Below are 12,522 nucleotides of genomic sequence, written 5' to 3' on the forward strand. Positions count from 1 at the left end.
ATTGACGTACAAGGGAGGTTTGGTCTATGGCAGTTTAGATGGGACATTGCTGCTGTTTCTGACCAGCAAGGTGGAGTTGTGCTAGATTTAAGCACTTTGAATTTCCTGATGGAAATCAGTGTGTTATGGGTAGGTGTCTGCTCGCTACAGCAAATTGTAACGGCAGGCTCCTGGCAAGTGATGTGCTGCTTTCCACTATTTTCAGATAAATGTTTCCAGCATGAACCCTAAACTATATTTAATTTGCATTTGTATATAAGATTTAGTACTTAGAGGGGGACAGGAGTCCTGGGACATGACAAGGTACGGTGAATAATCCCAAAGAAGAGGCACAAGGACTGTGTGCCTCAGGCAGAAAATGGGGACTCATATGTGTAGGCATGACAGGAGGAGCACACCATGCTCTAAAATCATGACAGTCTCCATGTTTAGACTTGCAAGCAAGAGAGCAGGTTCCAGAAGGGGAGAGCACAGAAGTTTTATTTGGGAGTGAGAGCTCTTTAGCCCTAGCAGTAAGTTGGAGAATAGAACTAGGTCCTGAAGACTTGCAGTTGGTCGTCAGTGAAGACAGTCAACGATAGGTATCCCATGGTCCCTAACCACTGCTATTTCCTCCTTTTCTTGCCCTGACCATGGAGAGGAATCCTAGTTAATGGCAACTGCAGATCGTGCTCAAGCTGGGTTTTGGATCTTCGTGGTACAGAGCCTAAATGCTAATGTCAGCGCTCAGTCCCAGTCCTTATGGAGAGCTACATCTCTGCTGTCCTGTGTCCTGGGGACACATTCCCCATCATATGTGAAGGTACCACCAACAGACACCACTTCCTGAGGAAGTGGAAGTGCTCAGGAAGCTGGTGCCGGGGCCTTTCCTTTGTTGTTGGTCTACTGTTGGCATTGCACGGGTCAGAAAAGGAGCTTAGGCGGCTGTGAGCCCAGCACTGCTTGGGATATCTGCTAATGAAACCAGTTGGGAGGGAGCTATTCTCACTTTCTGATCAGGAAATGAAAACACTTCAATGGGGGCAATTTGAGTTTAATTCCTTCGTAATGGTCCCTCTCCTCTCCCAGCAGCTTCTCAGGAAATACAGTTCCTGTGAATAGCCAGAGGACCACCTTACTCTACCACTCCCTTCTCTAGCTCAGCTGGCATTCAGTAGAATCATAGAATCGTCTAGGTTGGAAAAGACCTTTAAGATGGTCAAGTCCAATGGTTAACCTAGCACTGCCAAGTCCACCACTAAACCCTGTCTACATGTCTTTTAAATACCTCCAGGGACGGTGACTCAACCACTTCCCTGGGCAGCCTGGTCCAATGCTTGACAACCCTTTCAGTGAAGAAATTTTTCCTAATATCCAGTCTAAACCTCCCAATCTAAACTTGAGGCCATTTCCTCTTGTCCTGTCGCTTGTTACTTGGTACATTTTTTCCACCAAAGTAAAAGCACTAAATTTAGCAAAAGCATGTGCTGTAGCCTACTCCTCCCTTGTAGCTCCCTGGAAGATGTGCTCAGAGGTGACCTGGCTGGAAATACCAGCACAGTCCAGTACCAGTTAGGAGTCTGGGGACTGCTGGGTGCCTTGTTCATCTACCAGTGCCTTTCAGAGTGGTGGGGCAGAAGAAAGGATGCACCTACCTGGCTTGCAAGAGGCAAAGCAGAGCTGACTTTTTAAAAGATGCAACAGACTCAATTATACCAGGTATTTCTCAGAGTAGAAAACCATTATTTAGTTGCTTGAGGGTTTTTCTTGTCTGCCTCTGTTTTTATTAAGCTCATTTTTCTTTATTCCTGACCTGTGACAGCTGAAACAGTCTTCCTGGGAGAGAGAAGATGAGTGTGTGCATGCACATGGCAAGGAGCTGGGGAACAGCGGTCAGGCCAGCTTGTTGTGTGAAGGATGCTGTACAGTTTGGGTTCAACGCGGACCACCCTTGTCCTGTGGTTCCCACATGAGGCTGGGAGTCCAAGCAGGTCCCCACACATTTTTTTTTTCCTCAGCTCTTCCATCCTTCCTGACCAAAGGCAAGTGAGCTGCAGGTTTCCTTAAAGCTGAGATTTTTATTTCCCAGAGTTACAAGCAATAGTGAGAGACTCCTTACGGGTGGATGCTACATTGCTAACGTACGTGGCAGGCTGCACACCGCAACGTGCCTATACCTCTGGGGCCTGTACCTCTACCTGCTCTTGCTGCTCTGTTTCCAGCTGATGAATTCTGCTTCTCGCTTCTAGGTGCTGCTGGGTGTTGAGAGAATCTGTGAGGCGCAGGAAGGAAAATGTGCCTTTATGGTAGGTGGCATGGTGTGCTGTAAGCTTAGACATCTGTGTTCCCTCTTTAGAGCAGCTTCACTCCCAAATAGTGCCAGGTGACAACGTGCTTGTCATTGCAATGGTGTGCAGACTTTGGTCTTCCGGCTGGATTTGGGTAGTCACAGATGCTTGGTGCATTGGGTCACAGTCCTAATTTTGAAGGCGCAGGCACTTAAGCATACACTTAACTAAGAAATGCTCCAGCTCAGGTCACTAATGTTTATCTTCGGGCTCCCTGTGGATGTTTTCTCACTTTCCTCCTCTGCTGCCACCACGTGGACACGTCTCTGCTCATTTAAAGTTTGTAGTAATCTTTGAGAAGAACGTGCTCCATCCTTGATTGTATTGCAGTTTTTAACTGTACACAACGTGTTTCTTCATTTGCCGTCAAATTCAGCTGGGAGGAATTTGACACATTAAAATAACAAAACAAGGAGAGAGAATCTCCATCATGTTTTTCTTTCCCATTTTTCTATTGAAAGACTTCCAAAGTGTGTACATTTTTCACACTCTAGAAAAGGTTATGTAGAGTAACAGAGCATGCATAGCAAGTTACAAATCTCAGGCAGAAGTTTCACAGACATCTCAATCAAGAGCCAGGCTCAAGCCTGAACAAAATTTTTCCAAAGGGCCGTTTATGAGGCAATTATATGCAGAAGAATCTGTGTCACCGAGGGTTGATTGACTGGCTTTTACATGCCATACATTCAGCTCTGAAAATTGCACTTGGGACTCAACACCATTTATGCACTCCTGGAAATACTATTTTGAGAGCAGGACTCTATTAAAACTGCCAATATGGAGTTCTGGAGAAGAAGAGGGACTAATGAAGATGTCTGGTGCAGCTCATACAGTTTAATGACAGAACAGCATTGGTGCAGCAAAGCAACCTGGATCCTGTTCACCTTGGGGCTTACTCGGGCCAGAGCCAAGCGAATAACTGTATTTGAAATTAGACACAGACAAGGATGATCTAATTTTAGGTCAAACTATAACTTATTTTCCTATATTCTTCCATCAATAACCTTCAGCATTAAATTCATCATTTATAACCTGCTGCTATATAAAAAAGCAGCATATAAATGCAACTCTGGTAGAAGTGGTGGCATTCAGCTGGGGCAGGTCCTGCAACCTTAGCTTTTGTGAGGTTAACTTGTTTCGATATCACACATGAGCAAAACACTTAGCAAGTCCTTACTTTGCCTAGTGATAGGGTATCAGAGGGAAAATAACAGTACTCTTCCCCTCAGCAATGAAAGGTTGAAAGCAATAGCTGGGTTGGGGTGGGGGGCTGATCTTCTCCCCTGTCCCCTTTCAGTCCAGGATACAGTTGAGGGGTAGCTGCTGGAAGTAAACACCCAAGACTGCCTTCTCCTCACTTAGTATCAGAGAACAACCTTGTGAATGGCTGGAGGGGTCTCATTTGATCACTTTACAGCCTTGCTAGGGGAAAAAAAGTTTAAATGAGACACAGACTTTAATGCATCAAATGCAATTCTAGGTGTATGGAAACCTGTGCTGAGTCCACTTGTCCACAGCGTTATGTCAGCTGTCAGGACAGATCACAGCTGATTCAATCCTTTATATTAGCCACATAGCAGGCTGTTCAGTGTGGTTACAGTATCTAAAAGAATAACTAAATCTCATGTGGTTTTATCCATTACAATAGCTCTGACAGAGCAAGTTTGGCCCCAGGGCTGTGAAGTCCTTGTGCCAATATGAAAGAGAATTGCTGTTCAGCCTCGGAGAATCAAGAATGACTCTTTCCATTTTCTCTCTCTTTCCTCCCTCTACTGGCCAACAGAATAAAATCATAAAGCATTCAGAGTTTTCTTTTGGTCTTCAGAGACATCCTAACCTGGAATTCAGCAAAACTTCCAGCTCTGACTCATCTTGAAGGTAGAATTAAGATGAGCAAAAATAGGTGCATCAAAGACCTACCTGAGGTTTCCTTGCTGTTCTGGGGCTAACCTTGGTTTCAGCCCTGGGCCAGCGTCTGTCACAGGAATGCTCTAAAAAGGCCGATGTCCATGAGTACAGACAAAAAATGCCCTGAGAGTGAGCCTGGTGCATCTGGCTGCCTGGGGCCAGGCTGACCATTATCACCCCAGAGCCACAGAATTGCTGAGGTGTGAAGGCACCTCTGGAGGTCTCCAGTCCAGCCCCTGCTCAGAGCAGGATCATCTCGAGCAGGCTGCCAAGGGCTGTGTCCAGTCAGGTTTTGAATATCTCAAAGCATGGAGACTCCACAACTCCTCTGGGCAGTCTGTTCCAGTGTCTGACCACTTTCACGGTAAAAAAGTTTTTCTTATGTTTAATTGGAAGTTCCTGTATTTCAGTTTGTGCCCATTGCTTCTCATCCTTCCAGTGGGCACCACTGAGAAGTGCCTGGCTCTGTCTTCTTTACTGCCTCTTACCAGGTATTTATACACATGGATAAGATCGCACTGAGTCTTCTCTTCTCCAAGTTGTACTGGTGCATGGGGTTGTTCCTCCTCAGGTGCAGGACTTTGAACTTCCCCTTGTTGAACTTCACAAGGTTCCTGTCAGCCCATTTCTCCAGCCTGTTGAGGTCCCTCTGGATGGCAGCATGACCCTCTGGCATATCAACAACTCCTCTCAATTTTGGATCATCTGAGGGTGCACTCTGCCTCCTTGTCCAGGTCATTAATGAAGATGCTAAAAAGTATTGGTCCCACTATCAACCCTTGAGATCTGCTGCTAGGGACTGGCCTCCAGTCCCTGGAGGGGAAAAAACCGCATCTCTTTCAGAAGCTGTGTGTTGTCCCACGTAGTGCACAGATCAAGGACAAGAAAATGAGTTTGCATATGTGCACATATTGGTTTCCATATGTGCAATGAGGTGCATTTATGGAGCTGTGCAACAGGGATGGAGCCTGCTGAGTGACAAACAGCCCCATTGCTTCCCATCTGAAAGGAAAATTTGGCCAAAGGATAAAGCTTCTAACCCAGCTGGTGTGGGAGATCCTGATGAACTCTTTCACTAGCTGTTTTCCTCAGATCTTGAGATCTCACTATGCAACGCATCGATAACATTGCTTGGAAACACACCACAGCCTTTGCTAGATGTGTCCACCTCTGCAGTCTGTATCATACCTGTTCCCTTGATAAAACATTTTTTGGACTAGAAGAGTCACTGTTCATGGGAATACAACCTGCATCATTCTGTTCCTTCTAGAAGCTTTTGAGGATGCTAACAGGAAACTTTGCAAATATCCAGTATTGATGTTAAATGCTTTTACACCCCAGCATTTTAGACTTTTCCTTCTGTATTGCCTACTGGTTTATATTTTCTGAAAAGCAATCTCTGAGTATAAAATGAGATGATATAGCAACAAACACTTTGTCAAGTCTGCTCCTGCTGAAAGAAAGCCTGTCCAGCTGCATTAAGAGAAATATGACCCTTTTAAAGCTGCTCACCCCCCCGACAGAAGAAAGCTATATTCTGTTCTGCCTTAGGCAATTTAGTAGCAGCCATTTCAAAAACAGCCTTCAGCATCTTAAAAGAAAACATGCTTTTGACAAGGCTGCTAAAAAAAAGACCCTCATAAAAAGCATGAGTAATAAAAGGTATTCTCTTAAAACAGCTGGTAAAATAATGGGAGGTATACTGGACTAAAGTTAAATTTTGCTATCTTTTTGATTACTGGCACCTCAATGCATAGGTTTTTCTCTCTCTCCTGGTCTGTATGGGAGTTACTTGGAACAGATCTGCTTTAGATTTAGTATACTTTTTAGACTGACAGTGAGAAAAGCCATCTTTAACCATCTCTCTCACCCTCAGGAGAGCTCTTCGTCTTTCTTCCCAGCTTCTTCTAAGTTTTTCATCTACGGCACACTGGATGTTTCACAGCTTTTCTTCTGAGAGACTTAGAAGTAACCTGTGTATTGCAGTAAGATGCATTTCTTATAAGACTTCTTGAAATCCTCCGTATAGCAGGTTCACCCCTTTATTGAAAACAGTTTTGAAGATGTTAACCTACAACACCTTTGGCAATGTTTTATATGGCTATTTTAACATAGCACTTAGTAGTTTCTACCTCGCCTTCTCCCCGAACTGCAGTTTTTCAAAGGACAATAACCTTGCCTCCATAGATCACACAGAATCCCATACACTAAGGAGGAATAGCCCATCCAGGCTACACAGTTGTTTAGGATCGCCATAATTTTCACCATCACAATACTTCTTGGTCTGAGGGGTTTTTTTAATTTCTGCAGAGGTTCGTGGGGACACAGTTCAATCATCACCTTGCCAAAAGAAAAATTAAATATCTCGGTTCTGATCTGAAATTATTGCAGTGAAGTGGTGCCAGCAGGATGTTTACTCACAGGGATATAATGTGGATAGTCATAAGCAGTGGTAACAAATTTGCTGGCTTTTTTGTCCTGGATAAGTATGCAACACAAGAGTGGTGCAGATGGCCCTCACACACTGGTATTCTGCAGTGCCTGTTTATGGCTTCAAAAAGTTAAATCCTTTGCAAACATCTGCAGAAAAAGGAATATAAAGATTTTGCAATGCAGTGGTGTCCATTGGATGACATGTGATGAAAAATGCCCAAGTGCTATCCACAGCTTTCAGGTTAGTTTCTCTCCAAGCACATCATCTGCAAGGTGATGAGCTCAGAAGTTATGGACTGCCATGTTAAGCGTTGGAGAAGTAATCCCTGGAGGACTAAACAAAAGCCATGACTATTTCTTACCCATATAAGAGATTTTGAAAAACTATGTTTTCCAGTCACAGGGCTGGTGTGTTTTCATTGCACTTGCTTCCCAAGAGATCCAAGGGTGTAAGTAACTGTAGTGGAAAAGAAGATTTAGCGTTTTGTTGGAATACCCAGGTGCTGACTTTGCTGGGAAGCGTGATGGAAACCTCCCTGTTACACGTTCATTCTGGAAAGCATTGCATTTGAGTGTTGCAGACATGGGAAATACCCTCCCACGTGTGGGATTTAGGAAGCATTCCAATCAACCCAGCAATAACCACTTCCTTCTCCCTTTTCTGTTTCTACTGAAAGGTACAACTCTTTCAGTCCAGCAAAAATCATGCTGTTTGGCATGAGTCTTTTGTACTTCCTCAGGGTAAAAATAACCAAGAATCACCCCACCTTTCTAGTCTTTTTTTTGATAAGTGATTCTCTGTGACAGGTTCATGCTTTCAGTCATTGTGAAAATGTCATCAGTGAACAACCGTCCATAAACTTACTCGATGGTTCCTTTGGATTTAGATGCTTTCAGATGGTCCCTTTTCTTAAAAAGACAGAGCACCTCCTTTTTTTTTTTAAAAGAAAACCCCCAACTTTCCATAAAAGTTTCCCAAGCCTTGTAGGAGTACGAGGTAGTCGCACCCTCAAGGCTGCTATATACATTTCTGTGAGAGCTGCAGTTAGCTCTGCTGTGTACTGCTAACACATCCATGTAGCAGAAGTATTGTGGGTTGTAAAATACCTCTGCATCCTAGATTGTAAAGTGCTTTAAATTGCTTTACAGCATCAGCTTTGACTTCATTATTGGTAGCAAAGTGGTGAATGAGGTTTTTGAGCATTTTGTTTGAAGACTTGTTTACAATTTGTTTAATCCTAATGGAACCGTAATTCCGAGACATGCAAAAAAGCAGCCTGCCTAAGTAGTGGCAACTCAGTCTTCCATCTTCTCATTTAGCTGAAAAACTCGGCTTAGGCATATTTAGGCAGAGCTGCTACTGCTGCTGTGATGGTCTGAGAACTGACCAGCCCAGCCTGCTGTTGTGCATCCGCATCTGAAACAGTAATTCTGCTTCTCTTTTATTTGTGCCATCTAGGGACAGAGCTGTGAGAGCCCTGCTCCTGCCTGTCATTTTTCAAGACCTTAGTTTGTTTTTGGTTTCTTGGAAAAGAGCACTTGCCCTTCCGGCAATATCAGGTTTGTAATACATTTTCTTTAGCAGTGACACATTTAACCTTTCTCAGAACCATTGCTGTTATAAATATATGGTGCTTTTCAAATATACAGTAAAAATCACCCTATAAAACATGATTTATTAACCATGTGTGGAGGCCCAATATTTTACAATGGTATTTTACTCTCTAGTTATCCAGAACTCTTCCCATCTGGGCAAGAACAGCACTGGGCTGCATACGACACACTTGGAGGCAGGAGGGTCAACACTTGGCTCTCAGCAACTCAGAGGCCAAAAATCTGCCAGGCACAGGAACGAAAACCTAGGTCCTCCTAAGAAAGCAAGAGCCAAGACCTTTTGAAGATTGTTACCTTTAAGGTACAAAAGAAGAGTACTGGATGGCGTCTGCAAAACCTGACTCTGGTAGGGGGGGATGTTAATGGGGACCAAGTGTGACCTGCAAACCGTGGACAAGGGTGGGGTGGCTTGGTTGTGCACCAGGTGCTGTGTGCACATCTGGAGTGCACAAGCTGCGTGGCTTTGCTGGGAAACGGTGCGATGTCCTGGTAAAAACATGGAGCTGGGCATTGGGAATCCTGCACGGTCCACCAGACCCTGCCTAAATGAGACTTTCTCAGAGAGAAAGAAGCGCATTCAACACAGAGTGGGTTTAAGTCTGGTTTCCAAAGGAAACAAAGCTTGTCCAAGCACGGCATTTTTGTCTGTCCATGTTTGCTGTCACTTTACCAGGGAATGAGCTACTCCCTCATCATTTGTCAACTCGTTTACCAATTTAACCAGATTTGACTGGGGGAGGGTGGTGCAGAGGATATGAAGGTGGCTGGGTCACTGGGTGACATAATGATAGTACTTCTGATTGATAGATCCAAATGAGTGCCACCACTGAGGGAAAGGATTACGTTTTGCTACTAGTCATTAGCCACTGATACGTTAGCTGTACAGCCTGGCTCGAACCACCCCCAGCAGATCTGGTTTCTAGCCCAGCAAGGAAGGAAGGAAAGGCTAGAAGAATAGCAGGAAAGAGGAGGGAGCGAAGGGTGCTGTGAGGGATGTTAGGAGGTATGAAGGGGTTAGAAGGAACATAGGGGAAGAGAAAGGAATGGGAATTATGTGACCAATGGGAAACGTAGCTTAATTAGTTGTGCTCTCACAAAGGTTCTTGCTGTTTGTGTCAGTGGCCTTTGGGGTGCCGTTTCAGCTGACAGAAGTTGCTATGTTTCCAGAAGAAAGGAAGAGGACCAAATAATTTAGACTTATTTTCTATTTGTCCTGATCCGCATTCCGGCATCTGCAAGTCTAGGTTTTGCTTTAGGCTGCTTTTCCTGCCCTCATTTTCCTTGTATGAAGGTCTGCAGAGTAACAGAGACCCTTCACTTGCTGTCAGTTATTTCCAGGGAACTTTCCTCCTGTTTCCTTGCTCTGAAATGTCACTATGTCCATTTTTTGGTATCAGTGATACCTCCTGTCATTTTCCACCAGGCTTTTTTTGTGTGTTTGTTTCTTTTTTCTGTCTCTTTTCTCCTTTTCTATATTCTGTTGTTCCTTCATTTCACACATTTCACACATTTCACACAAAGGCCTTCTTTCTGCCTCTTGTCTTCCCGTCATCTGCCACTTCCATTTTGAAATGCCTCTCTTCACCTACCAACTAGAAGGGCAGGTCCAACTCGATCAGGCTGCCAAACTGGCTTTTTAATTTCTCAAAGTATGAAGAGTCTCCAACATCTCTGGGCAACCTGCTCCAGTATCTGACCACCCTCACGGTGGTATTTTTCTTCCTTACATCTAAGCAGAGCTTCCCATGTCACAACTTTGTCCAGTGCCTCTCATCCTGTCACCGTGCACCTCCAGGAAGCGTCTGGCTCTGGCTTCTCTATATCCTCCAACCAGACACAGTTGCAGCCAGCACTGAAGTCACCCCTGAGCCTTCTTTGCTCTAGGCTGCACAGACACAGCTCGCTCAGCCTCTCCTCGTGCCATGGGTGCTCCAGCCCCCTGACCATCTTGGTAGCCCTGCATTGCGCTTCCTAGGTACGGCTACGTTTTTCTTGCAATGGGGAGACCACAACTGGACACAGTACCCAGATGTGGCCTCGCAGGTATTGTGTAGAGGGGAAGGATCACACCCGCTGGCAAGGCTCTTCCTAACACAGCCCAGGAGTCTGTTGGCTGCCTTTGCTGCAAGGATGCACTGCTGGCGCATGGTCAGCTTGTCCACCAAGAGCCCCAGGGCCTTTTCTGCAGAGCTGTTTCCCAGCCAGTCAGCCCCAGGCTGTGCCGGCGCACAGGGTTACCCCTGTCCAGGTGCAGGACCTGCATTTGCTTTTGTTGAACTTCATGTGGTTCCTGATGGCCCATTTCTCCAGGAAATGCGCAGGTCCCTCTGAATGGCAGCCCTGCCCTCCTGCAGAGACTGTGCTACCACTAGTAACTCGATCAGCAGCTCCATTTTGGACCAGGTATCTTACTCCTTTGAGCACAGTGGCCCAGATAATTCTCCATTCAACTTGCAGTCTGCTGACTGAGGCCATATCTCACCAGTTTTGCTGTAAGGCTGCTACAGAGGACCATGTTGAAAGCTTTACTACAGTCAAGGAAACAGCATCAACCACACCCTGCATCCACAGAAGCCAGTCACTGCATCACAGGCAGCAGCCATAGACGTGATCAGGCTTTGCTAAGTCCATGCTGGCTGTTTCTAACCACCTTATTATTTATGTGCTGGGATTTGCTTCGCAACCTTCCCAGGGACGGAGGTTGGCTGACTGATCTGTCTCTGGATCATCCTTCCTGCCTTCTTGAAGATGAGTGTGACACTTGTCTTTTTCCAGTCACCAGGAACCTCCCCAGTCTCCAAGACATTTGATGGTGATGGAGTGGCCTTATAAAGATATTGGCCACCTCCCTCCTCACCCTGGGAAGCTGAACTTCCTTTTCTCCTCTTTTACCCATTTGCTGCCTCCATTTTTTTTGTTTTCCTATTTAAAATACTTTTATCTTTTTTCCCATTTTTTTTCTCTTGCATCTACACAATTTTCCTCTCCAATTTCCCATATTCTCTTTTTTGTTGTTGTTGTTCTTTTCTATTTTCTTTGTCTTTTCCTAAGGAGTAAGATGACATCCAGCCATTCAAAAAAGAACTCCTACAGACAAGTCAGATTTAAAGCTTTCATACAGGATTTTTTCTTATACTGGGCACTACACTCAAGTAGTTGTTCTTATTCTTAAATATGACCTTGGAGCTCCTCTCCAAGGAGCTATAACATGAAAAGATGCTTAAACAAACAGGCACCCACCTGAGCACCACTAACCTCGGCTTATCTCCCCACATCATACTTATTTTTTAATGAAAACCTGCTCGCTGCCTCAAAAGATATTGTCTAAACAAGCACAGAACAGCCCCTTAGAGAGATGATCTCTCCAGTTTTATACATACAAATTTATTACTGCATCATATATCTAAGAAAAGAGTTTTTCTTATGCTCTTCTTTTCTGCAAAGCACTCTTCCCACAGATTATTTTTAAACTTTCATTACAAAAATGAAAAAAATCTATAAAACTTAAGTAATAAAATGAAATGATCCTGATTTAGTAATGTTAAGGGGCATATTCAAACTATGTGAAATCTGATCTTGAAAGTCTAGCCATGGTGTGAACGCCTAAGGAGATCACATAAAGACAGATGAAGCAAAAAAAGGTGAGAGGAGGTGCGCGTTTAAAAGATTTGAGAAACCCCATCCCAGGGAGACGTCAGCTCAGCTAGCTGGGGATTCTTACACTGCTCCCATTGAACGGATGACAGGGTTTTTCTTAAGACTGGCTGCTCTCAGGGTAAGTTCCAGGGATCCGCACGCACCCACAGTATTCTTGTAGCATCATTCCCCACCCATGCTAATGCACTGCAACCTCTAAGGACACTTTTGAGCTTCTTCTGCTCCCTCACCCAAACAGGAGAAATCAGAGTCCTAAAAGGAGCTCTCGGGTTTTACGGGCTGTCGGGCTGGCCTGGTGGTAGGTAAGGCGCTTAGATGGAAAGTCAGCATTAAATCTTTTCTCACCTTGAAACCAGTTCACCTCTTCATTGACTCAAGATGCAGACAGCTTTATGCCTAGCCAGGAAAAAGAACTCGGGATATCAAGTATCTGCACTTTTAAATGTTATCAGCCATTTCCCCTAATTTATTACATTAAATTGCTGATGGAGGAAAAGATCAGGATTTACCTGCATACACATAAAGAATATTTCTGCTACTAACTTTTTCAGACCTCTGAAGATTTGGCTTTCTTCCATCTCTC

General features: G+C 44.5%; 1 protein-coding gene across 1 annotated transcript in view; it reads left to right on the forward strand.

Annotated features, from left to right (window-relative positions):
* Window positions 1-8,160: 8,160 nt before the first annotated feature.
* Window positions 8,161-12,522, forward strand: part of LOC142410889 (uncharacterized) — a 30,477-nt gene continuing 26,115 nt past the window's right edge. The window contains exons 1-2 of the mRNA XM_075504067.1: window positions 8,161-8,228; window positions 8,397-8,608. The gene's annotated coding sequence lies outside the window, so the exon portion shown is untranslated. The remainder of the gene's footprint in view (window positions 8,229-8,396; window positions 8,609-12,522) is intronic.

Source organism: Mycteria americana, chromosome 1 (genome assembly GCF_035582795.1).
Source record: "Mycteria americana isolate JAX WOST 10 ecotype Jacksonville Zoo and Gardens chromosome 1, USCA_MyAme_1.0, whole genome shotgun sequence".
Taxonomy (NCBI): domain Eukaryota; kingdom Metazoa; phylum Chordata; class Aves; order Ciconiiformes; family Ciconiidae; genus Mycteria; species Mycteria americana.